Raw genomic sequence first — 26,631 nt, 5'->3', positions numbered from 1 at the left:
TTCCATTTTTCCATTTTCTCATATTAATTCCATTCCCTTCTTTCCTTTCCCCTACCCCTCTCACTTCCCCTTCCCCTTTACCCCTTTCTTTCCTATTTCACATTATCTATTATACCTTTTAGTCCTCATTTACACTTTCAGTTTCTCACACTGGAGAAACTATTCGGTATTTACACATGTGTGTCCTATTTATTTCACTTAAGAGTATTGCCTCAATATGCATCCATTTAGCTATAAATGTCTCTAATTTCTCTTTTTTATGGCTCCATTTTATTAAAAAAAACCCCACATTTTCTTTATCCAGTCTCCAGTTGATGGGCAATTGAGCTGCTTCCAAGTTTTAGCTATCACAAATTGTTCTGCTATGAACATGGGTGCACATATATCACTGTGGTATGATTCTTTTAATTCTTTGGGGAAGATCCCCAGCAGGGGAATAGCTGGGTCAAATGGGACTTCCAGTCCTAGTTCTTTGAGGTATCTCCATACTGATTTCCACAGATGTTGCACCAGTCTACACTCCCACCAGCAATGGAGCAGTGTTCCTCTTTCCCCACAGCCCTGCCAGCATTTGTTATTCGTTAATTTCATGATAGCAGCCATTCTTTCTGGAGTGAGGTGGAATCTCAGCGTTGTTTTCGTTTGCATCTCTCGAATGACCAGTAATGTTGAACATTTTTTCATATGTTTATTTGCTATTTCTACTTCTTTGTCTGAGAAATGTCTGTTCATTTCAGATCCCCATTTTTGGATCGGAAATTTGGGAGGTCTTTTTTTTTAAGTTCCTTATACATTCTAGATAGTGGACCTTTGTCTGTGGACTCCATCATTTATGATGAGAAGTTAGATGCCATTTGTATTGTTGCTCCTCTGCAAGTTATGTGTAATACTTTCACCCCTATAAATTTTTAAGGTTTTTTGCTCTCTCTCTCTCATCTGATTATGATGTTTCTGGGCATGGTTCTCTTTGCTTGGGGTCTGTTGTAGTTCTTGGATTTGTAAGTTATGCTTTTTTCATCAACTTTAGGGAATTTTTGGTCTCTATTTCTTCAAGTATTTTATTCTTGTTCTCTCCATGTAGGACTATTAATCTCATGTTTGTTTTCCTAAATGTTACTGAGGCTCTTTATTTTTTACCCTCTTTGTCAGCTCTGTAGATTTTACAGTTTCTATTGGTCAGGCAACAAGTAGACAACCTCCACATTTACAGTCTCAAATTTGCTATCAAGCCTACACAATAAATTTTTTTTTGCAGATATTGTACTTTGAGGTTGTAGCATTTCCAGTTTTTAGCTGATATTTCCCATCTGGGTCCATTTCTATTGTCTTTTTTCTCTATTGTCTGCTTTGGGATCCTTTGTCCTTCTTTTTTTTTTAATATTCTGATAATATTTTATTAGATGCTGAACATTGTGCCTGAAAGTTTTTGGAAACTCTGAACTGTTACTGCCTTCCTTCAAAGAGGGTCAAGTTTTCTTTTGGAAGATGGGTAGATAATTGGCAAATTATCATGATTCTTTCAGAGCTTGATTGTAGGCGTTAATGTTGTCTGGTCTATTTAAGTTTTTCCCTGTTATGGTGTAGCCCTTGACCCTGGGGGAAAGCCACTCTAGGGTCTCAGTTTAATGTCTGAATGTTTACCAAGATGAGTCTACTTGAATTTCAATGTCTGTCTCACCAGGACTTCACAACTGATAAAGTTTCTTTGGTTCTTTAGTCTCTTGCTATTGTTTTCACCTAGAATTCTTTCTTTAAGCTTTTATTTTATTGTTTTTTATGTACCAATATTCAAATCCAGGGACACTCTACTTCTGAGCTACATCCACAGCCCTTTGTATAGCCTCAAAAAAAAATCAAAACTTGCCTCAGATAAAATTAAGTCTTGTGTGGAGAGATAAGACTGCTCATCCAATTCTGTAATGAGGCAGACTCTGAGGCACAAGACCTGATATTGATAAGAAAATCTGCCTTAGTCAGTTAGGGCTGTCATTACAAAATACCACAAATGGCACTGCTTACACAACAGGCATCTATTTCTCACATTTCTGGAGATTGAAAATCCAAGATCAAAGTGCCAGCATGGTTGGTTTCACGTAAGGGCTCTCTCCTTGGTGTGAAGATGGCCCCTTTCCAAAGCGTTTTCATATGGTTTATCCTTGGTGCGTGCAGGTCGGTGTGGAAGGATGTATGTGGGACAAGTGGATGCAGAGAGAGGACACCTGCGTCTCTTATTATAAGGGATCTAGTTCCATTGTGAGACCCCTGCCCTCATGGGCTCATCTAACCCTAATTTCCAAAAGCTATACTTCCAAATAAGGTCATACTGGGGAGTAAGGGTTCGATATGTGTTTTGGGGGAACACAAACATTTAGACTATTTCAAGTGGGAAAAACAGGTTTTGTTCTGGGAACTATTGCAATGAGGGAAGAGACCTCAGAATAGAACTTGGCTCAATTCCAAATACAGCATGGATCGGAGGTGACAGACATATAGCCAAGGAGCAGGGTAACATCAGTGGGTGGAACTTAGCTCAAATCTCAGCTGATAGCTGAGAGGCCTCTTCTCCAGCTTTACACAGTCTCTTACCTCATGTGTCTAGTAGTTCTAGTCTTTTTATTTCTGCAATTTAGTGAAATGTTAGTTGTAATGATAATACATGGTGAATATGATTCTATAATAGATATTTTGGTGATCTAAAATTATAGACAAACACAATCCATACCAAGAGAACTTTCCCCTCAGTCATTATCTAAACAGAAGGATCAATTCAGGAATGGAAATTCTTACTGCAGGTAATTTGTTTTTGTTCTGCTCCTGCCACTCTTAAATCCAAGAGTCTTCTGACTGAAACCTAGTTTGCTTTCTTTCTCCAGAAATGGCATTCTACTAGCTCTGTGTCACACTTGTATATGGTATTTCATGATCTAATAAAATTCTCTTTTAAAAAACAAGATTTGATCCTGGTGTGGTGGCATACACCTCTAATTGCAGCACTCAGGAGGCTGAGGCAGGAGGATTGTTATGATTTTGAGGCCAGCCTGGGATACATAGTCAGTTCAAGGCCAGCCTGAACTAGAAAGTGAGACCCTGTGTCAAAAACAAAACAAAACAAAACAATATTTGAATTTTTCGGTGAAAAACTCGATTCCAAAAATATGCCTTCCACATTTACCTTACAAATAGATTACAGGTAAAAGAAAATTTAAGTTGCTGAAACTATTCTATTACAGTTTAAAATCCATGGCCTCTTTTTTTTCTTCTGGTACAGTGACATTCTTTCTTATGGATTTCTAAATGAAGCAATTTTAATGGAAAAAAATATGGTAAGGCAGGAGGCAGAAATATACATCAGTACTTTGCTCTACTGGGACCTTGTGACTCTCAGGAAATATGCTTGTACAACCCAAAATAATTTGCAAATTGATTTTTTTCCCATGGCTTTGATCATTTTCTGAGTTGATCTCTTGATTGGCCCAGGCATTGACCTTTTTTCTCCTGGGAATGCTTTTTAAGAAAGAAATCAAATTTTGAAGCCAAACTTTGATCTATGTCTTTGATTATGGGAAAAATATGAATGTAATTTACTTATTGAAACTGTAATTTTTAAAGCTTTCAGTTGGCAAATACGACAAGAATGTATCATGTAGTTTATATTTTTTGTCCCTAGGTCCTACTTAGAGTTTTAATCCTAAACACAAATTTTCCTAGTAATGATATTTGATGGTTTAGTTTGTTGACTGTCTTAAAAAGTGGTTTAGTTTTCTTCTTTTGTGTGTGTGTGTGTGTGTGTGTGTGTGTGTGTGTGTTTTAACTACTTCTAAGGAAGTAGTTTTTCCCTGTTTAGAATTTAAAGGCAATTGGTGGAGCATGGCAAATGAAGTGTTCAGGTGTGATGAAATTATGGATCTTGAGGTGGGAAATTATCCTAGGCTATATAAATGTATCCATTCTAATCACATGAACTGTCAACAGCACACTACTTTCCTGGCTATAGTCTGAGAGAGGTGAGGGAGATGGGAAGTTTGGGAGGTGCCCAATCTGCCATTGCTGGCTTTGGAGACAAGGAAGTAGCCATGAGCCAAGGAATGTGGTGGCCTCTAGAGGTTACAAATGATATTTATCAAGGAAATGGGGACTTCAGGACATAACCTAAAAGAACTAAATTCTGCGAACAACCTAGATGAGCAAGAAAACAAATTATTCCCTTAAAGCCTGCAGAAAGGAACACTGTCCTTCAGACAAGTAGATTTTAATTCTACCAGGCCTGTGCTGGACTTGTCATCTACAAAACTGTGAGAAAATACTTATTTTTTGGAACCACTAAGTAGGTGGTTTTTGTTACAGTAAACAGTAGAAAACTAATATATTTTAGTAAATGTGCTGCTGAAGAGAACTAGAAAACTAATATAACTAGGAAGAGATATTTTACTCAAGCCCTGTGTGGAACTGTTTTACTTTTTCTATGAATAGTTATTTTAACTGGATAAGAAATTTAAAACTTTAGTAAGATAAGAATTGATGGGCACTTTCTTTTTGTTGTTGTTGTTTTGGTACTGGAGATCGAGCTTGGGACCTTTCTCTTGCAAGGCAGGCGGCGGCACCACTGAGCTAAACCCCCAGCTCTGATGGATACTTTCTTGATGTGTTAAATATATAAAATGAAAACCAGCACAGCTCACTTCCCATTAAGGTATACTGCACATGAATGCTGGTGGTTTATGCAGTCCATGAAACTGGGGACAGGTCCTTGATCTTCAGAGCATTTTGCATGCTCCTAGAGTCTTAAGTCTCTGCCAGTATAACTTTAGTGGTTTAAAATTATGGCTGTAAAGTGTTCAAAGTTCCCTCTGTTGAGAGGTAGTGTAGGTGCCTTTTCTGTTTATCTGGGATGGCTGATGAGTGTGCTTTGACCAATAAACCTAGAAGTGACAGTAGGTTATTTTGGGTGTTAGATTATAAAAGGCTAAGCTGCTTCAGTCTTGTATGTGATCCATCACATCAGTGTCTAGCTACTGTGAGAATACTATGCTGAAGAGGCCACATGTAGATGTCCCACCTAACAGATCCCATTAACCTTGTTCTTTAGCTCTCCTTGCCCAGGAATGTATGCTCAAAGGCTTTATTGTGCTTTCGTAATGCTATCATGGGTCCCTTCAGGCCATCTGCTTACTGAGAACCACTGAGTTATTTTGGCCAACCCTGTGTAGTGTTGTGGACAAGTGAGTTGGAACAATGGAGATGCGCCACACTCTGTGCCAGATTTGAGTCTGTTTATTAAAGCCGGTGGCCCAGGAGGGCTAGTGCCCGGAAAGTTCTTTCAGCAATGGGAAATGGTTTGATTTCTACTTTTAAATCATGCTTTAAGTTGGGGAGAGTTCAGGGGAGAGCAAGTGGAGTCTTACAGAAGCAGAACCATGCCAGGTTAGTGGGAGTAGGGGGGGCACAAGGAAGTTTCACACTCTAGGTGAGCTACAAAACATCCTGCAACTGCAGCAAGTTTACTGCCAAGCAGGATGTGGGGGTTTTAGGTGCTTTGTCCAAGAACAAGCACTTTGTCCAGGCACAGGTACAAGTTGATGTTGAGGCTCAAGATGGAGTCAGGTTGGCTATCACAGTAGAACAGAAGAACAATCTTGCTGATCCCTACCCAAATTCTAGAGCTATAAAATCATGGGATATAGTAATATGGTTTTTGCTGTAAATCAATGATTTGAAGTTTTAGGGCAGTGTTACCTAACGACAAATGACTATAACTATATTTTATTACATGGCAGCTTTTGATGTGACTTCTTCACCCTCAATATCAAATTTGGCCTTGGAGTTTCGTAAAGCTGCAGAGTTTAGTTCTTTACTGGGAATCGAGGAGCCAGCATGCAGTGAAGGTCCTGTGCCAGCAGCTGTGCCTAACCTATGGTCCTGTGGAATCCAACAATCTAGCAGCAGTGGCCATGTCCTTTTCTTATCCTCAGAACAAAACCTATTTCCCTAATATGTTTCATAAAACAAAGTTAATTTTTTTCTAGAGCGAAATCTAGACCTCAAGGACTTTAATACCACCTGTCAGCTTTAAAAAGAGAACATTCCTCATGTTTTCATGACAGAAAAGATAGTACCACTAATAATCAACCAGCCTCTTACTCCCATAGAACAAAAAGTTTTATTCAGTGGTGGTAGATGATTTAAATTCTACCATTTAAAAAATATTGGTTATCTATTACACTGTGCCAGAGAATATGAGTTTTATATTTTGCAATTTTTACCATCTATTGAGATACTCTTAATGTTTGAAAGTATTACCAGTTCTTTAACTCTGCTAAATGTTAATATTAAATTCATACATATATTCATATGTTCTAAGTATCTGTTAATTATATCATTTGGTTCTTTTAATAATAAAAATACTTTTTGGTATTTACTCTGGGCCAGACTTCCATTCAAGAAACCTCAGATAAATTAATTCTACACTTGATCTTAGCCAAAAGGCCGAGAAGCGATAGATAAATTAATTCTAAAATGAGGTGAGAGCTCTTTGAGGTTGGTGGATTCTTTTCACTCCTACATAAACTTGATCACTGAGCTTGAACTAATCTCATAGTGTGCAGCAAGGCAAAGGTATGATGACCCAGGCAGAGTTATGTATGTCAAAAAGGCGCTGTGGTTTGTGTAGACCTACTTCCAGACACTTCACAATATTTTGAAAGAATTGCAGCATGCTTTATTTTATTAAACTAAAATGCTGACTTAATCTGTTAACTCTCAAACAATATTTAATATATTTATAAAATATTTCTTTGTTCTCTGCTACTTCTAGTTACTCCATTTTTGTTTACTTTGTAGACATTGCTTGAAAATATCTTTGACTTTGAAGCATTCTCATATAATTTTTTGTGCTGGTGCTTCCTTTATATTTTTCTCCCTTTTGGTCTTTTTATTCTAAATGTTTTAGTTTAAAAAAGTCCATAGGTTGTCTTAGTTGCAATGATTTGATTAAGTTGGTTTGATTTGCCTTTGTAATCTGTGCTCTCTTTTCAGGATATCTCGGTCCAGTTTCTGGGAGGTACCAGGCATTGAGTGACTCAGTGGATATGCTGAGTCATCGAGAGAGAGGGCCTGAGGGATTTAGGATGGCTGGGGATTTCAATTATCTGTAGTTTTACCTCTGCAGGTTTTTGGCTGTCTGGTTGGGGCTGCTTTTTAACTATGGCTCATAGGTAATCTTTTAACTTTCTGTTCTTTTTCTCTTTTCCCTTCTGAAGTGGCAGTAATCATCCTTTATCCTTCCATCATCTCCCCATCAGGATATTGCAAAGATTAATTATTAAAAATGCAATGAAATTGTTAATCTTTCCAGAGGCAACTTTTCTAAGTAAATACAGGAAACTTCCAATGGTTTCCTCGTTCTTTGTAATTATGCCTGTAGGATAAGTAAGCACATTCTCAATGAAAGGAAAATTTTGAAATTTCTTCCAGAGTGTTGCATTTATTTAAAACTGACCCGGAGGGCCTGGCTTGCGGGTGAATGCCTGTAATCCCAACACTTGGGAGGCTAACAAAAGATTGCCAGAAGTTTGAGGTTAGCCTGGGCTACATAGTGAGTTCAAGGCTAGCCTGAATTTCATAGTGAGACCATGTCTAACAGCAACAACAACAAAAAAGTTGACCAGTAGAATGCCAAAGACTAACATGCTGTTTTAGACTGGCTATTTATTAATTTGGGTATTATGTTTGCATTGTTCTTGAGATTTTTTTTTTTTTTTGGTGTTACACATTTGTAGAACCCTATTATTTTTGTAGGTCTCACTCCTTCTCTGTGCTAGTATATGTTCTTTTAGATTATAGGATACCAGAGCTGGATAGAACAACTAATCTATTAATGAACATTTATTGTATACCTAATAAGATATTAAGAGGCAAGTATTACTGAATTGGTTAGTACTTAATATTATGAATGGTTTTTTTGTTTGTTTGTTTGCTTTGGTACTGGGGATTGAACTTGGGTCCTTCTGGTTGCAAGGCAGGCGGCAGAACCACTGAGCTAAATCCCTAGCCCAATGTTATGAATGTTGCTTGCTCTTTATTTCCTTCCACTTCAGCATCTGTAGTATATTTTGTTTTTGTCCTTAGGTGTGATGCTTCAAGGTTGTCACATTTTTAGACAGCAAGTCTTACATGGGTTTGTACAAGTGCAGAAGAAGGCTTTGCCTGGGTGGCAGGATAAAGCTCTTCTCACATGTCTATTTCTTTCCCTCCCAAGAATCAAAGCCTTTCCTGGAAGTCCTTCAAACTTACATCTATTTCAGCAGAAGTCATATGGCCTTTCAGGGCCACAAATGTGGCTGGAAGAGTGATATTTTGCGTGTTCAGAATCTGTGAAATGAGCAAGGAAAAAGGAATGAGGGATGACTAATCAGTGTCTGTCACACATAAGTTCTTTTTCTTTCTTTCTCTTCTACTCCATTCACAGAAATCCTTTTCTGCCAATAGCCTCCGTGCTCAGAAGAGTGAGCTGGACTGATTCTTCATTATGGAATTTGATGTTTCCATGTGGGACAAAAGAACAAGGTTATGAAATTTGTTATACTCCTTTTGAAGTGTTATCAGCTCCAATACTCAAGTGGACTGGACAGATATATTTAAATTATTTTGAAGTTTGCCCAGATAAGTACCACAAAACTATGCAAACTGAGCAATCATAGTGGAAAAAGAGGCATTGCTATCAATTAGCTTCTCACAATAGCCTTCTGAAGGAGATGGGCCCCCACAAATATTGCTGATTTTACAAATGCAGGGTGAAAAAATAATGAGACAACTGTTCTGATTCTCAAACTGGTTGTGAGCAGAAACGTGTGACTTGGGGCACACAGAGGGACACAGAAACTGAAAGTGGCTGGAGGTACTTTAGCTCTAGGGTGGATAACATTGAATGACCTCACCCAACAGGAAAAGTGGGGCAGGATTCAGTATTCACACAAAAAAAATGAGTGTGGAAACAAAGTTGGACTTAGTAGAGACTCACTATACTCCCCTCCCCCCACATCTGGTAGATTCCAATATTGCAGAACCTGGAAAGAAGCCACTCAATCAAAAACATGGAGGAATTATTTTTTTTACTCATTTTTGTCCTTCATTGGCTTTTTGGGGAGTTTAGGATTTTTTTTCCCTTTGTTTGGTTTTCTGTTTTTTCTTTATCTTGTTTGTTTTTTTCTGTTACTTTTATATAATTCTTTTAATTTTTCTCCTTTAAAAGGATCCTTTATCTCACTTTTCTCTCCTCCTCATATTGCTTTTCTTTATTTTTCAAATTCTTTGATTTCTCCCTTCTCCATCCCTTCGTCTATGGTTAATGGTAGTATATTTGTTGCAATTAGTAGATATTTATGTCAAAATATCAATATTAATTACAGGTCTCTTTTTCTATTGTTAAGGGTGGTACAGTGGCAGCTTTTATTGGTTCCTCTGGTATGTCAATATCCAGTTGGTCTTTGACTCTTTTGTTGTTGCTGATTTTGCTGCTATTGGCAGGATGGCATAGTTGTTGCTATTAATTGATTTGTACTGTATGCTATTATTTGGTTTATCTTTGTGTCAACAATACTGCAGTTCATTTTCAGAGAACCAAGTTCTGGGCCAATTATACTGTACCCTCCTTTTCCCAAATTAATGAAGCTGGTCAAATGTTGGGATAGAAGCAAAGGCCTATAGTTAACCATGCCCAGAATTCATCACTGGAAAGCAGATACTAGCTAAAGAGATCTCCATACTAACAATAAACACTATAATGAACCCACAAGCCTCAGCATGCATGCATGTGCGTGCACACACACACACACACACACACACACACAGGCAAAACAATAGAAACATGAGAAGACAAGCCAACAAAATGCCTCTAAAAACTTCCAACTCCCTGGAAGCTGATCTATGGGGCATCAATGAGGGGAAAATACAAAGCCAAAACAGCTAAATTATGTTAAATGATAACAGAGGGGACAAAAAAAGATCAGTAACATGATTAGTGAGCTCAAAAATGATATAACTAAACAGATCATGGACTTTATAAACAAAACAATCAGCAAGCTTACAAGGACTTTAATGAAAAGGTAGCTGAGCTAAACAAAGTGATAGAAATCATGAATGAATAGTTTAGCAAAGAATTAGAGTCCATGAAAAGTATCAACAGAAATCCAGGAGATAAAACATTCTATTGAAGGTATGGACAACAGAAGTGTGAGAACTAAAAGATGGGGCTGATGTAGATGACCATAAAGTCATAGATTCTTTAAAAATAAAAGAACATGGAAAATGTATCCAACAGCTGCTGGATAATGCAAAGAATACTAATCTAAGGTTAATTGAAAGCATGAATTACATAATAAAATGTGTTTACAGAAATGATAGCAGAAAACTTTCCAAATATGGGGAAAGAATTTAGCATACAGATAAATAAGGCATCTAAGTCCCCAAATGACGACACAACATAATCAAAATTCTGGAAGTTCAACACAAGGACAGAATATTAAAAGCTGTTAGAAAAAAGCAGCAATCACTTATAATGGTACATCCATTAGCATTACAGTGAACTTCCCAATACAAACTTTATAAACCAGAAAAGCTTGCAATACAGTGTTTTAGGCCCCCAAAGAAAAGAACTTCCAATCCAGACCAGTATATCCTACAAAACTGTCAAAATTGATGGAAAAACAAGGTCTTTTCATGACAAAGAGCACCTTAAGAAATTCATAGCTAACAAACACGCACAACAAAATTTCCCAAGGATATCCTAGAAAGAGACAATGAAGCCAACAATGCCAGAAAGTCTAATGGAAGAAAAAAAAAGAGGAATTAGTCACAGGAAAATAATACAATGACAGAAATAAATCATTACCTTTCAGTAATATTTGAAGTGAATGGTCTCAACTGCCCAGTCAAAAGCCCATATTAGCAGATTGGGTCCAAAAACAAACCCAAGAATATGCTGTAACAAGAAGCACATGTAAAAGGGCTGGGAGTTTAGCTCAGTGGTTCCACTGCCTGCCTCACAAAAAGCACATATTTAACCCAAAAAGAAATGCATAGGTTAAAAATTAAAGGATGGAAAATAATTTTTCATGCAACAGGCACCCCAAAACAAACAGAAATAGTTATCCTATTTTCAGACAAAGTGGACTTTAAGCCAAAATTGACCAGAAGAGGTACAGAATGTTTTACATATTTTTTAGGTAACACTTAGGAAGAGATAACCATTTTAAATATATATGCACCAAACACCAGTACACCCAACTTCATAAAACAAACACTACTGGACATAAAAGATCAGATAACCATCAATACTGTTATAGCAGAAGATGTCGTCAATAATCCATTGTTACAGATAGATCAACTAGACAAAATATCAACAAATATCAGAGTTCACCCATACCATCAAAGAAATGGACTTATGTTCTACACAACAACAGGAAACACATTCTTCTAAGCCACACATGGAACTTTCTCCAAAGTAGACCACATACTAGCAAATAAAAACATGCTTAAATGAACACAAAAGAATCAAAATTCTCTCATACATATCATCATTGCACTCTCATACATATTAAGATAGCACTCCTGACTCATGATTAAACATGCAAACACACACACACACATACACACCTACAAGCACAAACATGCACACATAAGGACATATTACACATATGCATACTCATACATACACATAAAACTTATATGAACAAAAAATATGCATTCACACACATATACTTTGTCCACACATACATGTATAGAATATATGCACATGCACATATATACACAAATTCATATATACCAATATAAACACATATGCATACTCTCTCACATACACACATTCATATGCATATATACACACATATATATACAGATGCATGCACACATACAAAATTTTCTTTGCTATGTAATTAATTGGCAATGCTTAGACTCCAGATTTCTCAATTTACATATAATATTATGCTTTCAAATTTCACACAAATATACAAATATTTTCAGTCCAGTAACTGATGGACCAATTTGTAATTGGTTGCCTATAAAATGCAAGTAGCTGGCCCTCTGGATAATCACAGTCCCTCGTCACCTTCTCTTTCCTTGTAACAACCTCTGCGGAGTGGAGACAAGTTAAAACACTAAACAAGAAAAATCTAATTCCCATTCTCTCAAGGTTTTTAGGTATTATTGCATAATGGATTGCAAGTACACAATCTGAAAAAAAAAACTGGAAAGAAATCTGTGTAACATCTTGTGCATGTTAGCCTTTAATGTGATAAAAATAAATCCTTAAAGCAAAGACTTGGTTCCTAGCTGTTCCTTGGTATATAGTGATGTGTAGTATGTTTTCCCCTTTATAATACTAAAAGCTTTTAAATTGGGTATTTCTGCTTTCAATTTTCAATTTGCTTTCAACTAAGAAGTTAGATATTTATAAATCTTGCTAAGCCCCTAAATACATGGGAACATCAAGGAACAATTAGGTCAATAAAATCTATTAAAATTCTTTTGATATTTTCAAAGAATCAGAAATGAGAAATATTAAAATTATCTGGACTATAGGAAACAGAAAGTATAATTAGCCATATTGGAAATAAAATATGTAAGATGATTATTACTTCTTAAGGAGATTATTAAACAAAAAGATATAGAACCACAGGTAGAATAAAGCACATTTGCTTTTTAAAATAATTTTATTATAATAGCTATGGTATGTTAGCTTATCTGTGGTACTTTATTAATAGTAGCAATAGCAGGTGAAGCATTAGACACAACAAACAAAACACAACAAAGCTTTATTTTCATTGTTTCATTTTATAACAGCTGTGTCTTTCCTAAAAGATCTTTGAAACCATGTTATGATAATTAAGTTGTGACAATAAGGAAAAGTCTTGAGGAAGTGCTGAGGAGAATTTTGTACATTCTGTAGACAACTTCATCCATTCATTGTCCCAGGGAGTTAGGATTAAATCCTTATCTTACAGGAGCTAATAGTTTTCTTAGACAAACAGCACATAATTTCATAACAAGTTAAAGCAAAGGCAGTAATTATATTAACAAGTGGTGCTTTAGTTAGGCAGAGATGGGTTATATTACTGGACTGTGCTTTATGGAGGAAGTACATAGTAGGCTTTGAGCCAGGTCCAGGAAAACATGCTTTTTTGGGATAGGTACAGAGGGATGGAGAATTTGGTAATATGAAGGCACAGTATGAATAAAAGTAGGAGGAAGAAGGCATTATGAAGACTAGTGGATTAATTTCCTGTAGTAGCAGATTTAGGTTGGAATTATTCAGAAATTTAAAAAAGAAATTATAAATCATAGAGTAACACTTGTGGAGGAATTTGATGAGCGGGAGAAGGTGCTTGGGTTTTATTTCTTAGACTGACAGTTCAGCCCACCTCCTGTATTAGGATTAGAAAGAGGATTTTATGACAATGAAGACTTTTGGACCTTTCAGTGATCATACCAGAAACATGGGGAGCCCTAGAAATTGCAATATTTTCTCAAGTTCTTTAGATAATCTAGGGCCAGGGATTTAGCTCAGTGGTGCCGTCACCTGCCTCAAAAGTGCAAGGTCCTGAGCTCAATCCCTTGTTCAAAAAAAAAAAAAAAGAAAGGTAGATAAACCAGTACATGGGCCAAAATAGGAGGGGCACTGCTTAGATAATGAAGGAAATACAGGAAATTTGGAGATAAAAGTTGAAACTAGAAGTACAAGAGGCTTAATTTTACAGAAGTCAATATCCAGGGTGACTTTTTGAGAAATCCGAGTGTAGAAGGTGGTCTAGAAGTTGTCTGCTTTAATTAACCTTCTCCAATAATTACTTATCAGATATTTTCACTATGCAAGGCACTGCATTTGTAATCTGTACTAGACACTTTCAACTTTAGTGTCCATCAGAATCACTTGGGTTTCTTAATTGTCCAGAAATCAGGCCTTTTATCTCCAGGCTGGAGAGGTGGACCCAGATATCACAGCTTTAAAACCTCCCTGGGAGATTCCATTGTAGCCAGTGCTGAGCCCTCCAGTTTGGAGGAAACAGATGAATGAGACCTAGTGCTTTTTGCTTTAAAATTTGCAGTGTTGTAGGGGAAATTAAATATCTACAGATAAATGCATCTATTATCCTTCAGCAAAATGTAGTCATTGGAGAGATAGGTATTCTGAGTACTGTTCTGTGACATATAGTAGACATCCTCTCTCAATCAAGTTTCTTGTCTGGTCAAAGACGGGGAAAAAGAATCTAAATATAAGGTGGAAGAACTGTTGCCCTATTCTCATCCCTCTTTGAGATCTGGGTCACATTCTGCAAGTACTCTGCAGGATCTTACACCCTCCATCTCCTTACCCCTCTCTGTTCTTTGTACCTACCATCTTAATGAATCTGAACCTCCACTTACTTTTACCTAAATGTTTACAGCTGGCCATGGCTGGAAAAAAACCCAGCACCTGGGCAGACTGATCTTATCCTCACTACCATCCCTGTTAAGTGGCGTTGCATTGCTGCATGGCAGTCAGCCTTTTAAGACGTAAGTCCGATCTTGTCACTTCTGTGCTCAACACTGCACAGTGACTGCTCAGTTAACTCGGAGTAGTACTTCTTACAAGTCCAGTGAGGGTATAACAGCTCTCTCCTGTGTCCCACAGCTCCTCTAAACCTCAGAGGCTCCCTCTGAGAAACTGGTATTGCCTCTTGCTTTTTCCTGAACTATACCTGCAGGGCTAGCTAGCTCCTCCCCCACCCTCAGCCCCGCTTCCTGCCAGTCTTGTGCAAGCATCTCTCTCCCAGAGGCCCACCCTGGCTACTCCCTTCAAATCCCAGCCCCCTCCCAGCATTTCTATTCCCTTCTCTGCTTTACCACTCTCCATAGCACTCATTTCTTCTAACATACCATGGCATTGACTTATTACTATAGTTATTATCTCTGCTAAATTAAAGCTCTTAAGGCAGCATTTTCTTCCTGTTGTGATCACACATGTATCCCCAGGGCCAGAGTGGCAGGTGGTACCTAGTAAGGCCCTGGGATCTATGGAACAAATGAATGAATGGATCAAGGAATTGCTCCTTCTCTCCAGCTGCCTGGTGCCTGAGCAGGAACCCCCGAGGAAATGAGGAAATCAAGGTCCAGGGATCCGAAGGGGCTGCCTGGGGCTTCAGTTCTTTGCCGAGTGAGGTGACAGGCAGTAAACTGTGAGTGGTCTGGTACATTTTTTGTGAATACCTAAATGTACCTGGAGAAATATCCTGGTTTGACATACATGAGTGAGTTAAGGAATAAGGACTATATGAGATAAACTGCTATGAGAGTTCAGGGGATATGAGAGAGAGAGAGAGAGAGAGAGAGAGAGAGAGAGAGAGAGAGAGAGAGAGAGAGAGAGAGAGAGAGAGATCAGTTCTTCATGAAATATTGAAGTGGGGGCAGGTGGAGAAGAGAACCCACAAGTGGTTGAGACTGGGGCCCAGGGCAGGTTATAGGAAGGGCGGGAGCAAAGTCAGACCAACCTCAGGAGCTAGCGTAACAAGGTAGTTGAGCACCGAGATCTGGAGTTGGACTGAAGATTTCTAGCTTAGATTTCGGTTTTGCCAGGTAGCATCTGTGTAGTTATAGGCAATGTTTCACCTCCTGGCTCCTTGGTTTTCTCATTTGTAAAATAAGAATAATAGTAGTAGTTTCCTCGTATGGGTTTTATGAGGATTAAAAAAGTCAATATGTAAAGAACTTGGAACAATGCTGAATACACTGTAAATACTCAGTAGTTATGAGCAAAAGCACGGACAGGAGAATGTATGTGCTTCAGATAGAAACAACCTGGATCAATTTATTTCCAGTCAATTTCATTGACTGGGGAATTTTTGTCTTTCTTTTTTCTTTCCTTTTGTCCCATGGTGCTCTTGTAGAGTCAGTTAAAATAAACATTTAGGAAAACAGAGCCAAGTAAGCAAAGGAGGTGGGTGTGGAAAGGGCAAGGCTAGGTTGTGAGCTTTGGTCTTTTTTGGAGTTCTCTCAATAGCTTCCTCTGACTCTCAGAGGAACTGTTTAGAAGCAGCACTGCTTCAGATTTGTGTTAGAGAAGTTCAGGGAGTGGTAGGAGTTGCCATAAATTCTCTGAGCATGAAAGAAGAGACAGGTTTTGATGAGAGAGTGAGAGGGAGGATGAAACAAGGAAGAAATAAGAGGCAAAAGTGATTTCATGACTAAGAGAGTGATGTATGTTTCCATTGATGTAAATAAGGAAGTCCAAGGGGGAAATGATTTCCTGAGATAATGACAAGCTTGTGGTTTTGATATGTTAAGATTCAGATGGGTGATACAAGTGGCTTGGAATTGGTGTATGCTAAGAAAATAGACTTGAGCAGAGAGGACAGAGCAGAGGATAAGTTTGTTGACCATTGTCTATAAACTCTCAACCCTCTATTCTATCCCATGGTACATCCAGCTCATCTTTGCAAGACACAGATCCGGTCAGGTCACACCCTATTTATCTAGAAAAAGTATTAGTCTCTCTGGCTTTGTTTGGTGGATTATTTGCAGTTCCCTGGCATTAGCAGTAGGAATTAACATGAGTTTTTCTTTTCTTCCTTTCTTCAGAAGGAATACAGATTTATTGTCCAAGTGGTGAATGTAGATAAATAGATATCACAATGCCTCAGTAGGTAGTTATGAGGATTAAATGAACTGAAGTAATATGAGATAAATTCTGTTGTTTGTAGCTTCCCTAGCATAAATCACTTAAACAAGCTAAACAGCGGAACAAACACAACCTGGTCTTTGACTCTGGCAGAGACCAACCCAGGGCTGTTTAGGTCACAGAGAGGAGCTGATTCTCAGTGTGTCATAATGTCTGAAGAAAGTTTTATATATGTGCCCATCTACCTCGAAGCTTTAATACAGACCTATGTTCTACTTCCTACTTGAGCTTCACTCCTTTTTATGTCTTCCTGATATGCTGGGGACAAACGATCAAGACATGTTTTTGAAATGTCTTACTTTGCCCAGATATATAGCATTGATCAGTATTGGGCCTCCAAAGCTTACACACCAGCTTAGTTGCCCATCAAGATGTTTTGTCTTAAATGCCTACCAGAGGCAGCTCTTACCCTAATTTAGTCTTCATGACTCTGAAATCTCTGATAGTCATCATTAGATTTGAACAACTCTGTCCCTAAGTTGTCTGACTGGAACCTAGTTGAGACCTTTAGAGGTTTTTCTGGTGATGGAGGAAACTGTAGAATTGAAGGATGGAACAAAGGTACACACAGACATAGAAACATACACACACACACACACACTGGAATGACAATCCTGAGAAAAACTTATCTGGTAAACATTCCTGTTATGTACATGTACCACCTCTCCATGATGAATGCAATCATTATGTATTACAAGCATGTACTAATAAAAATTTTAAAAATTCCTATTCTGTAAGCATGAAAATATGACTTGGCACCCCATTGATAATAGCAAAACCACAGGAGGAACCAAACTGTCTAGTAGAGACGTAAAGTCACTGTTCTACAAGAAGTAGAATTTTTATTTGTGGACATTTGTGTGAATTTTTAAATGATTTTTAAATTATAAAAGCAGAATATAAACTTGTATTTATATTACACTAAAACTAACTGGACAAGAAAATGGAAACTATACAAATTAAAATCAGTTGTTATGCTTGGACAATGAGGATAATTTTTCTTTTCTTTATATATTTGTAAGTATTCTATCATTTTGTGTATTCATTGTTCTTACATCAAACATAAAAATACAAAAATTGGTTTTATACTTTCTTTTTCTGTTTGAAAACAGTTAAAGTAAAAAAAGAGATGCCCATTTACAATACATTCTTCAGGGCTCAAAGGCAATAGTCAAAAAACACAGTTTTTAGATTATTTAGTGAAGCAAGCAAGCATTCCATACCCACTCCTAGCCCAGTTTATAAAGCAATATAGCTGCTATTGGGTTTAAGTCTACAATTTAATATGAACCAAGGGATTGTATTAAGAAAGATTAGTTTTAAAAGAAACCACAGCACAAGAGAAAAACTATAGGCAATGCTGAGAACAAATCTAATTAAATTTTCACTTACATTCTGGAAAAAGGCATTTCCTATACATAGCACACTGTGCAGCTGATTGGCAGAGAGAGTATCCCTATCCCTTGGGCTTGTGCAATAGACCATTGTCACTTAGACTTACACAATTTACTCTTTAGACATGTTCTTTCCTTGTTGTGCCTTCTATTGCCCGGAGACCCAAAATATCAGAGGAGCTGACAGGTTAAGCATTTTGTTCTTATTATTTTCCCAAGTCATTTAACAGTGTGATTGGTCCTGGTGCAGTTCAATAGTTTGTAAAAGTTGTTGTGTTCCATCTTAGGATGGAGAGTTTCAGACAGAGAAAAGTCTGAGGTTTTTGCAGAAAACAGGTCAGTGACAACAAACTGAATGTGAAATAACCTTAGAATCAATGTTCCTGTTAATGTGTAATTAGAGAATGAAATGCTGTGTATTTGATTTTACTATTTCTATAGTTTGTTTCTGAAAGTTTTATGTGCAAAGTTTTGGTCACCAGCATGGTGTGTCCTAGTGGGAGGTAACTAGGTTATGGGTGCTCCATATTCACAGATGGATTATTGCTGTCTCATGAGCATGAGTCAGATCTGAGTAAGTGGATTAGTTCTTACAAAAGTGTGTTGTTGTAAAGCAAGGTCACCTCACTTGATTGGTCCTTTGGCATATGGCCTGTTCTCCTTTTGCTTTTCTGCTGTGCTGTAATGCAGCAAGGGAGGCCCTTGTCAGGAGGTCTGCGCCATTTTGTTTGGACTTTATAGCCTCCAGAAGTCAAAGTCATGAACCAAACAAACCTCTTTCAAATTATCTACCCTTAGGCATTTTGTTATAGCAACACAAAATTAACTAAGACTGCTTATGTTTATGACAAAAATAATACTTACATTTGTAGTTAATTTTAACTCCTTCAGAAATTAACACTAAGGTAAAACTTTTAAAGCTAGGTGGAAGTTAGCCTTTAGAACAGTAGGCAAAAATAAATGTGTTCTATTGGTATTGAGAAAGCAAAAGATATACTCCAAATTAGAGGAAGTATATTGCTTTTCCTTTTTTAATATATCTGAAATTCCTATGCTCTGATATTTCTTAAGTAACGAGTAACAAATGTTCAGTCTATTTAGGTGCTGAATCAAATAAAGGTCAAGTCAAACATTTTTAGTTTAACTCTAAATTGGCTGTAAACTTAATCTGAGAAGAATTGTACAGAGTGGATTTTTTTTCCTCTCAGAATAATTCAACATGATTTTATAAAAGCCCTCTTGGCTCTCAGTGAGTTAGATAAAAGAACTTCTGATCCTCATTGTAAAGTGTACTTTAAAAAATCATGAGTAATAATTGTACATATTTATGGGTAAACTTTCAACAAATAATTTTGATTTTGCCTTGTGTCTGTTTTTGCTCTCAGCCTACTGCAAACAGTCACTTTACTCCATATTCCTATTTCTTCCTCGCTGTGGTTACCTTCTCTTTGCTGGGGAGGTGACCAGTTTTTGGAAGTGGCTAGAAGGGCTCTTCTGTCAGTAAGGGCTGGTGGAAGCATCTTCCTGAAAAGAATTTGAACTCAAACTTGAATCCTTTTGGGCTAATGGAGCAGAGCTACAAACAGGGAGAGAATAAAATATTTTGAAATAATTTGAATTTTTTTTTTTTTTTTTTTTGTGGTACTGTGGATCAAACTTGGGACCTTGTGCTTGCAAGGCAGGCAGCAGAACCTCTGAGCTAAATCCCCGGCCTAAGAATTTGAAATTTTGCTACTATAGTTTTGGTAAAAATATTTTAATCAAGATTCTTTCAAAGTAAATAGAATAAACTAGACAATAATATAAATTTATTCTCTAAAGGCAATGCATTAACTATTTACGGGAATAGAAATGAAACAGCACTTAAAGTGACACGGATATCTAAGCAGGGAAAAGTTATACAAAACAACGTTGTGTAAGGGTCCTGGGTAGTAATTAAACAGGATAACATGCTTCTGGCCTGAACTCAGTTCTGAGACTGTGGGCATTTGCACCGATGCGGCAACACTGTTAGACCAATGGACAAAACACTCCCAGCTAAACAGCAAAATACATCAAGTGCTGTCGTTAGCCTCTTACCTCTCACCTCTCGCTCTGGTGACCATTCGTATTTAGAGAATGGAAAAATTCATTGGATGCTGAGGTCTGGAATGTGTCATTTGGATTTCAGGGATAAAAGAAAGCTCATTCTTTTACTTTCTCCTAAGTACAGGATCCACTCACTCTTTCTCCCTGCCCCCACCACACCATTTATTTATTTATTTATATTTATTTATGTCGAGGCAGTGTCTCCCTTTGTAGGTCAGGCTGGCCTTGGGCTCACCATGTAGCCCATGATGGGCTCAAACTCGAAGCTATCCTCCTGCCTCAGGCTCCCGAGTGCTGGGATCCCAGGCATGCGCCATCACGCCTGGCTTCTTATTTATTTTTTAAGTTTTAGATGGCGCATATGAGATGGCTCACACAAATATATGCAAGCAAAGTACTGCTGAAACACCTCCCTGTAAAGGCTTCTCCAAGGCAATATAGAATAAGGTCTTAATGTCACAGAGTTAAAAGGCAAAGTTCTTGCAAACGGAAAAATACGGAAATAGAGATTTTGTATATGGGGAGGGGAAGGGGACAAAAAAAAGAGTTAAGCTGTGTTATGTACTGTACACATCCTCCACAGTGAATGTGATCATTATGTACTGCAAACATGTAGGAAGAAAAATAAATAAAAATTTTTTTGAAAAATAAATAATTTTTTTAAAGAAAGATAAATGGCATCTTCAGGAACCAGGAAGACCTGCTGTAGTGCCTGTCTGGTTGCAGAGAGAACACTTAATGTTTGGGTATCAGATGACCTTGAAATAGAATGGTGATCTCTCTCCTAATTGTTGCATCTGTCCTAATTGTAGCGGTCCATTTGTGACCAGGGCACACCCTTGGTCTTTCTCCTTCCCCCTCTCCTTCTCTGGCCGAGCTCTGTTAATGTCTGAGGGATTCCTCCATCACTGTCCTAGTTCTGGACTTCTGATAGATTCTGCAGTGTCAGTTCTTAAAGAAGTAGGGACCTGTCTCTCATTGGCTTCTCTCCTTTAAAAATCTAGATGGGCTTTTTATCTTACTTAAGAAGACCAAATTTGGTAACGCTCAAGAAATGAAAATTTTTTAGCTGATTTGTGCTAGTTAGTATAAAGTTGTGTTTGATTTATAATAAGTTAGAAATCAAAACATAGTATCTAGATTAAATACAGTCATAAGGATTTTATATGTAAGATACAAAAAAGAATATGTAACTTTCATGGGATAGAAAGTTATATTTCTGTATTAAGTCCAGGTTCATATATATGAATATGTATGAGTGTGAATATATGTATGTATTTTTTCTTTGTCTACTTGACTCATCAGTTTAAGAGCAATAGTTGACACAGTACTTTAGAGCACATTTCTCATACAGACGTTTTTCTCTGTATACTTGTTGTGGGGCCATCGTGGAATTTGCAAGGTGTTTAGCAGCATCCTGACCTTTACTCACTAGATGTAGTAGCATGACCTTCATGCTCCCCACGTTGTGATAACCAAAAATGTCTCTAGACACTGCCAAATGTCTCATGGGGGATAAAATTGTCTGAGGTTTAGAACTACTAGTCTGTAGTGATTGCAGTTATAGCATGTTATCCAGGTACAGACCTGGGTTAATTACCAAGTTCTGTTCCTGTGACTAGGTCATTAAATGAATTGGTCACTAGATGAGGAATTGTATGTAGTAGGTACATTACAATATTCAGAACAAAGAGATGATCAAAGGAAACTCCAGCTTGATGACTTTGCTTTTGTTTGCATAATTTATATGCAGTACTGTAATGTATAACAGACCATAAAACTACAGTATTATACTGGGCGGTACAATCAAGAAAAATTACAAGACTATATACAAGGTTTACTGTACATAAAAAGACACTGAGCTTCTATAAGCAAGAAGTACATAACTGTACAAAAAAGAGATGGGTCGTAAATCTGAGCGGCAGGTGGTAAGTCTGAACCACGTTCCTCAGTTGTAAATTGAACAGTGGTTAAACTTGTAGGTCATTAACTGAGGAATATCTGTATCCTAAGAGTTTTTGTTGTATATATTTACTACTACTTTTAGTGCCTAAAGGCTCACGACTATCTTTTTCATGGCTTTTAAAAAATCATTACCGAATAATCTTCTGACTTTTCTATTAAATGCCAAATATCTTTTATTAATAGTTATTCTTTATTTTGTTTGTACTTTCCTGATGAATTATTTCCCATCCCTTTGTTTTCAGTCCCTTTTTACTGTGGCTATTTCAACTTTTCCACAACTACCACACATAACTCAGAATTCTGCTGATCTAGTAAACCTGAGTCTGCCTTCCTAATACTTTTTTCCTCAGCAAAAGGAGTGTTATGTTAATAGAGAGGGCTGCGTCTTAGTTTTGGCTCCCATATCAAAATACCATACATTGACTAGGTGGCTTATAATGAAAAGAAATGTATTTTTCACAGTTCTGAAGGCTGGAAGTGAGATCAGGTTGGCAGCACGGTCAGGTTCTGGAGAGATGCCTTTCCTGGTGACAGATGACCACCTGGGGAGAGAAAGCCCAGGAGAGCCCGGGGTTCTCTTCATGAGGACACTAATCTCACCCTCATGACCTAATAACCACCCAAAGGCTCCACTTCCTAATACCATAATATTGGGGGTCAGGGCTTACACAGATGAAGAGTGGGTACAAGCATTCTGCCCATAACACCCCACTGTATTTGTGTATTGAACTTATTCCTAAAAAATTGAGAATCATTTTTTATTATTACATGTTTTCAGTACATAATGATTACATTTACCTTGAGGAGTTAAAAAAGTTGATAATCTTGTATCCCACAATTATTTGCACATAAGCAATGTACTTGTTGGACTTTCAGAACACATTAAATATAGCATTCTTTCCAACTGATCCTTTGATGCTGCCAAAGAGAAAACAAATTCTTCCTAATGCAAGCTACTCGGACACTTGGTTTTTGAATCACTTTTCAGAGGACCAGGTGGGCCTGATGTGACCCATGCAGGTACAACATGTCACTTTTATTGCTTCTTATTCTGGGCTCATGGCTCAAAGCCTCCAAGAATTTAGGCTCTAGAGAGGAGCCCAGCTTCCTTGCACTGAAAATACTTTTCAGAAGCTCCTTTTGTTTCTCAAATGTGTCAGATGGAGTGTTCTTTATAAACAAACATTCAGTATCCCTGAGAAAAGACATGAGGTTACAGTTTAACATCTACTATCTCTAATATGAGGGACAAATTCCTAAGGCAGAATTGCACAGCAGACTTGAAATTTAAAGAGAATGACAAATGTTTGAGTAATTTTGTACTGGGTATTACTTTGGAGGTGCTTTTCCTGGTCCCACCCAAAGGGTCCACCCCTTCTGCCAGCGTTGGCTGCCGCCCACTAATCTGTCATCTTGCTCAGTTGTCACCTACACAAAGCCTTTCTTTCTTCTCTGCAGGCAATGTGGATGGCTTTCCCCTCATGATCCCCTAGCCCTTTGTGTGTACTATATTTAGAGCCAAATAAATAGTTCTGTAATGATTTGTTTATATATCTGTCTCTCGCAGTAGGTGATGAGCTCCTTGGAGCCAGGGTCCTGCCTTCTCTTCATTTTCATACACCCATCTCCTTCTGTTTAATACATCTTTGAGTCTATTTTCACATTGTTCTGAACTCCTTGCAGTGATTCCCACTGTCAGTAGCAAACTTCTCTTTTGTACATTGGCATGCCAGCCAGATGCTTATAAGCTCTCTTTGTAAGTTGGGCTCTCTGCCTACTTTCTTCCTTTGTTGCTAATGTTCCTTTCACTTGAAATACATCTCCCGAATACCAAACCACCCCCCTTTCCTGTTCTGGGATAACTTTTTCTCATTGTCAAGGCACATGCCCTTAGATGTTTCTAAAGTATCCCATGCATTTCCCAGCGTATCATTTAGCATACACTATTGTGATTGCCAACTTGCTTGACTGCTTTACCCTGTAGACTGAATGAGGCCTGAGCTGACTCTATGCAATTTCCCTTCCCCCTAGCAGTGGGCTGCTACTCAGTAAATGTTGAATTATGGTTCTTATTAAATACATGTGACATAGTATAAAAATTTGTGATAAAGTAGAAAGAGTACATAATCAGAAATACACATTTTTCAGTTTTTATTCAGGTTTTACTATTTATAGATGAGAGGAAAATATAGAAGTTTGCCTAAGCTTAAGAATATTTTAGGAAAAAAAAAAGAATATTTTAGGAAAAAAGTAGACATAAGTGAAGAAAAACAGACTCCTGCTAAGAAGCAGGATCCAGAGTGCAAAGACAGTGAGAAAAGTAGGCAAGTCAGCTTAGCAACAACCAGAGGGGACACAGTGGGAAGAGAGAACAGAAAGGGACACTGGCTCTTCATTACAGGGACTTGATCATGCAGGAGCCAGGACAGGTCTCTGTCAGGGAGGTGGGTGACACCAGGATTGCCACAGGAAAGAAAAGGCAGAAAAAACTGGTTTCTGGTTTGAATAAAGAGAGGACATCAAATACTGTTTTTGTTTTTATGCCCTATGCAGTATGGCATCAGCTGTGCTGCCTGACTACTTGGAAGAGAGATGGCGAAATTCATGCTTTCGCAATGCTGTGACATGATGGGAATGTGAGAGCTGCCTGGATTGCTCATGCTAAGTGTTGTCTTCCCTGACTTCCTATCTAAAAAGCAGCAGATCATTTTAAAGTCCTCAAGTCTCAAGTTTGAGGTATAGACTATGTTTGTTTCTGTGGCTCTTGTGGAGAAACTGTCTTTAAGCCCTTTCCAGCTTCGTGAGGCTGCCCTGTTTCTTGAGTTGTGAGCTCTTCCTCTACTTGGGTTGTGACCATTGCATCTTTTTGTGTCTTTTTTCCTGAACTCAGGTCTCCCCTCTTGGAAGAGTAGACTCCCCAGGCTACTCTGTCTCTTGCTTTCATTTTTAAAAGATGTTAAGGATGAGTGGCCCAGCTGGATAATCCAACAGTCTTCCTATTTTAACTCAGCTGATTGGCATCCTTAATTCATCTGCAGCCATATGTGAATTCTCTCGTGTGAATACTTACAGTTTTCAATTGATAACTCTATCATAGCATTTATGCATTATATGGAAGCAATCTGTTTAAGAATCTATCTCACTAATACATATGCTTCTATAGGGAATATGTCACATTCATCTTTATATTTTCTGAACATAGCCCAATTGCCAATGTGAAACAGATACTTGATAAAATGATATGAGATGGAACACAATGAACTTGATTTTGCAACATTTTTTTTGTATCATCCCTTTTTTAAACTTTCACAAATACCTTCCAACATCCAACTTGGTTTCCTTATATATAACAGTTTGTCATCTTACATATATTGAGAACTACGTGATTTCTTTTATTTGGATAAATGGAAATTCAAACAAATAATGCAAAAATATTAAAATAATAGAATTATTTTCAGGTTTTTAAAAGGAGAATAAAGATCTGGGAAGTTCATAATATTAGTATCTAGGTTTTATTTCACACTCAAAAGGGAATTGGACATTATTTTCCTGGGAAACTTTGATTCTACTAACAGTAAAGCATTGATTTGTAAGATGTATAATCCATGAGTATAAATCAGTTGTTGTTCATTCTGTGACATTGTTATTTGCATCACTACAAATAATTTGATTTTAGTTGACATAGAGTAGTATTTTATTGCTATATTTTGTGAATTTGCTATATGTAAACGATGTTCCGGGGAGTACCTGCTGCTTCAGTTTCTTATTCTTTTTTTTTTTTTTGTACTGGGGATCAAACTCAGGACCTTGCACTTGCGAGGCAGGAGGCGGAACCACTAAGCTAAATCCCCAGCCTCAGTTTCTTTACTTTGTCTTTATTTTCTCTTCAGCATATTCATCAGGGTACAGAGAAGTTAACATTATCCTTTGACAATTGTCAGAGCATTAATTAAAACTGATTTTTTTTTCGGGCAAGCTATAGAGATGATCATCTAATTAGCCCACTCACCACATACTTTTTAGATGTGATACTTTTCAGTAAGAGCGTTTTCCTTTCTTTGTACTCATACTTTCTCTTCTGTTGTTTTTTTCATTGATTTTTCTGCTCCTAAAAATCAACAGTCTTTATTCTCACATTCCCTGCCAAGGTAGCATTCCCTCTCTTTGGGGAAGAGCAGGCACAGACCTGCCTCTAAATCAAAGGCTTTGAGTACCTCAGGGAACCTAACAGCTTTCTGTGGGCCCGGTGAAAACACAGAGTCATTACTGCAAATTGAATTCCATTCTTAGAAGAAAGATTTACCTATTCCCTGGGATGTGCTTCTGGTGATACCAGTCTGCGTGCAGTGACTTGATATGAGCTAAAACCGGTCAATAGGATCTCTCTGTAAAATGAGTGTTCTTCATGGGTCAATAATTCTTAGTAATATTATCATTCTTAGTAATATTACAATTTTGAGAAAAATTGCAGTAACTATT

The 26,631-nt window shown here is 37.6% G+C and overlaps 1 long non-coding RNA gene and 1 pseudogene across 2 annotated transcripts in view; both read right to left on the bottom strand.

Annotated features, from left to right (window-relative positions):
- Nucleotides 1-26,631, bottom strand: part of LOC147830027 (uncharacterized) — a 52,135-nt gene that overhangs the window by 5,454 nt on the left and 20,050 nt on the right. The gene's annotated exons all lie outside the window — the stretch shown is intronic.
- On the bottom strand, nucleotides 6,376-6,495 carry LOC147830028 (U2 spliceosomal RNA; annotated as a pseudogene).

Source organism: Heterocephalus glaber, unplaced genomic scaffold (genome assembly GCF_053883595.1).
Source record: "Heterocephalus glaber isolate CG9 unplaced genomic scaffold, H.glaber_assembly_v1.0 deba00000331, whole genome shotgun sequence".
NCBI classification, from domain to species: Eukaryota; Metazoa; Chordata; class Mammalia; order Rodentia; family Bathyergidae; genus Heterocephalus; species Heterocephalus glaber.
The sequence above is the reverse complement of the archived record's forward strand: the minus strand, read 5'-3'. Positions and strand labels throughout refer to the sequence as shown.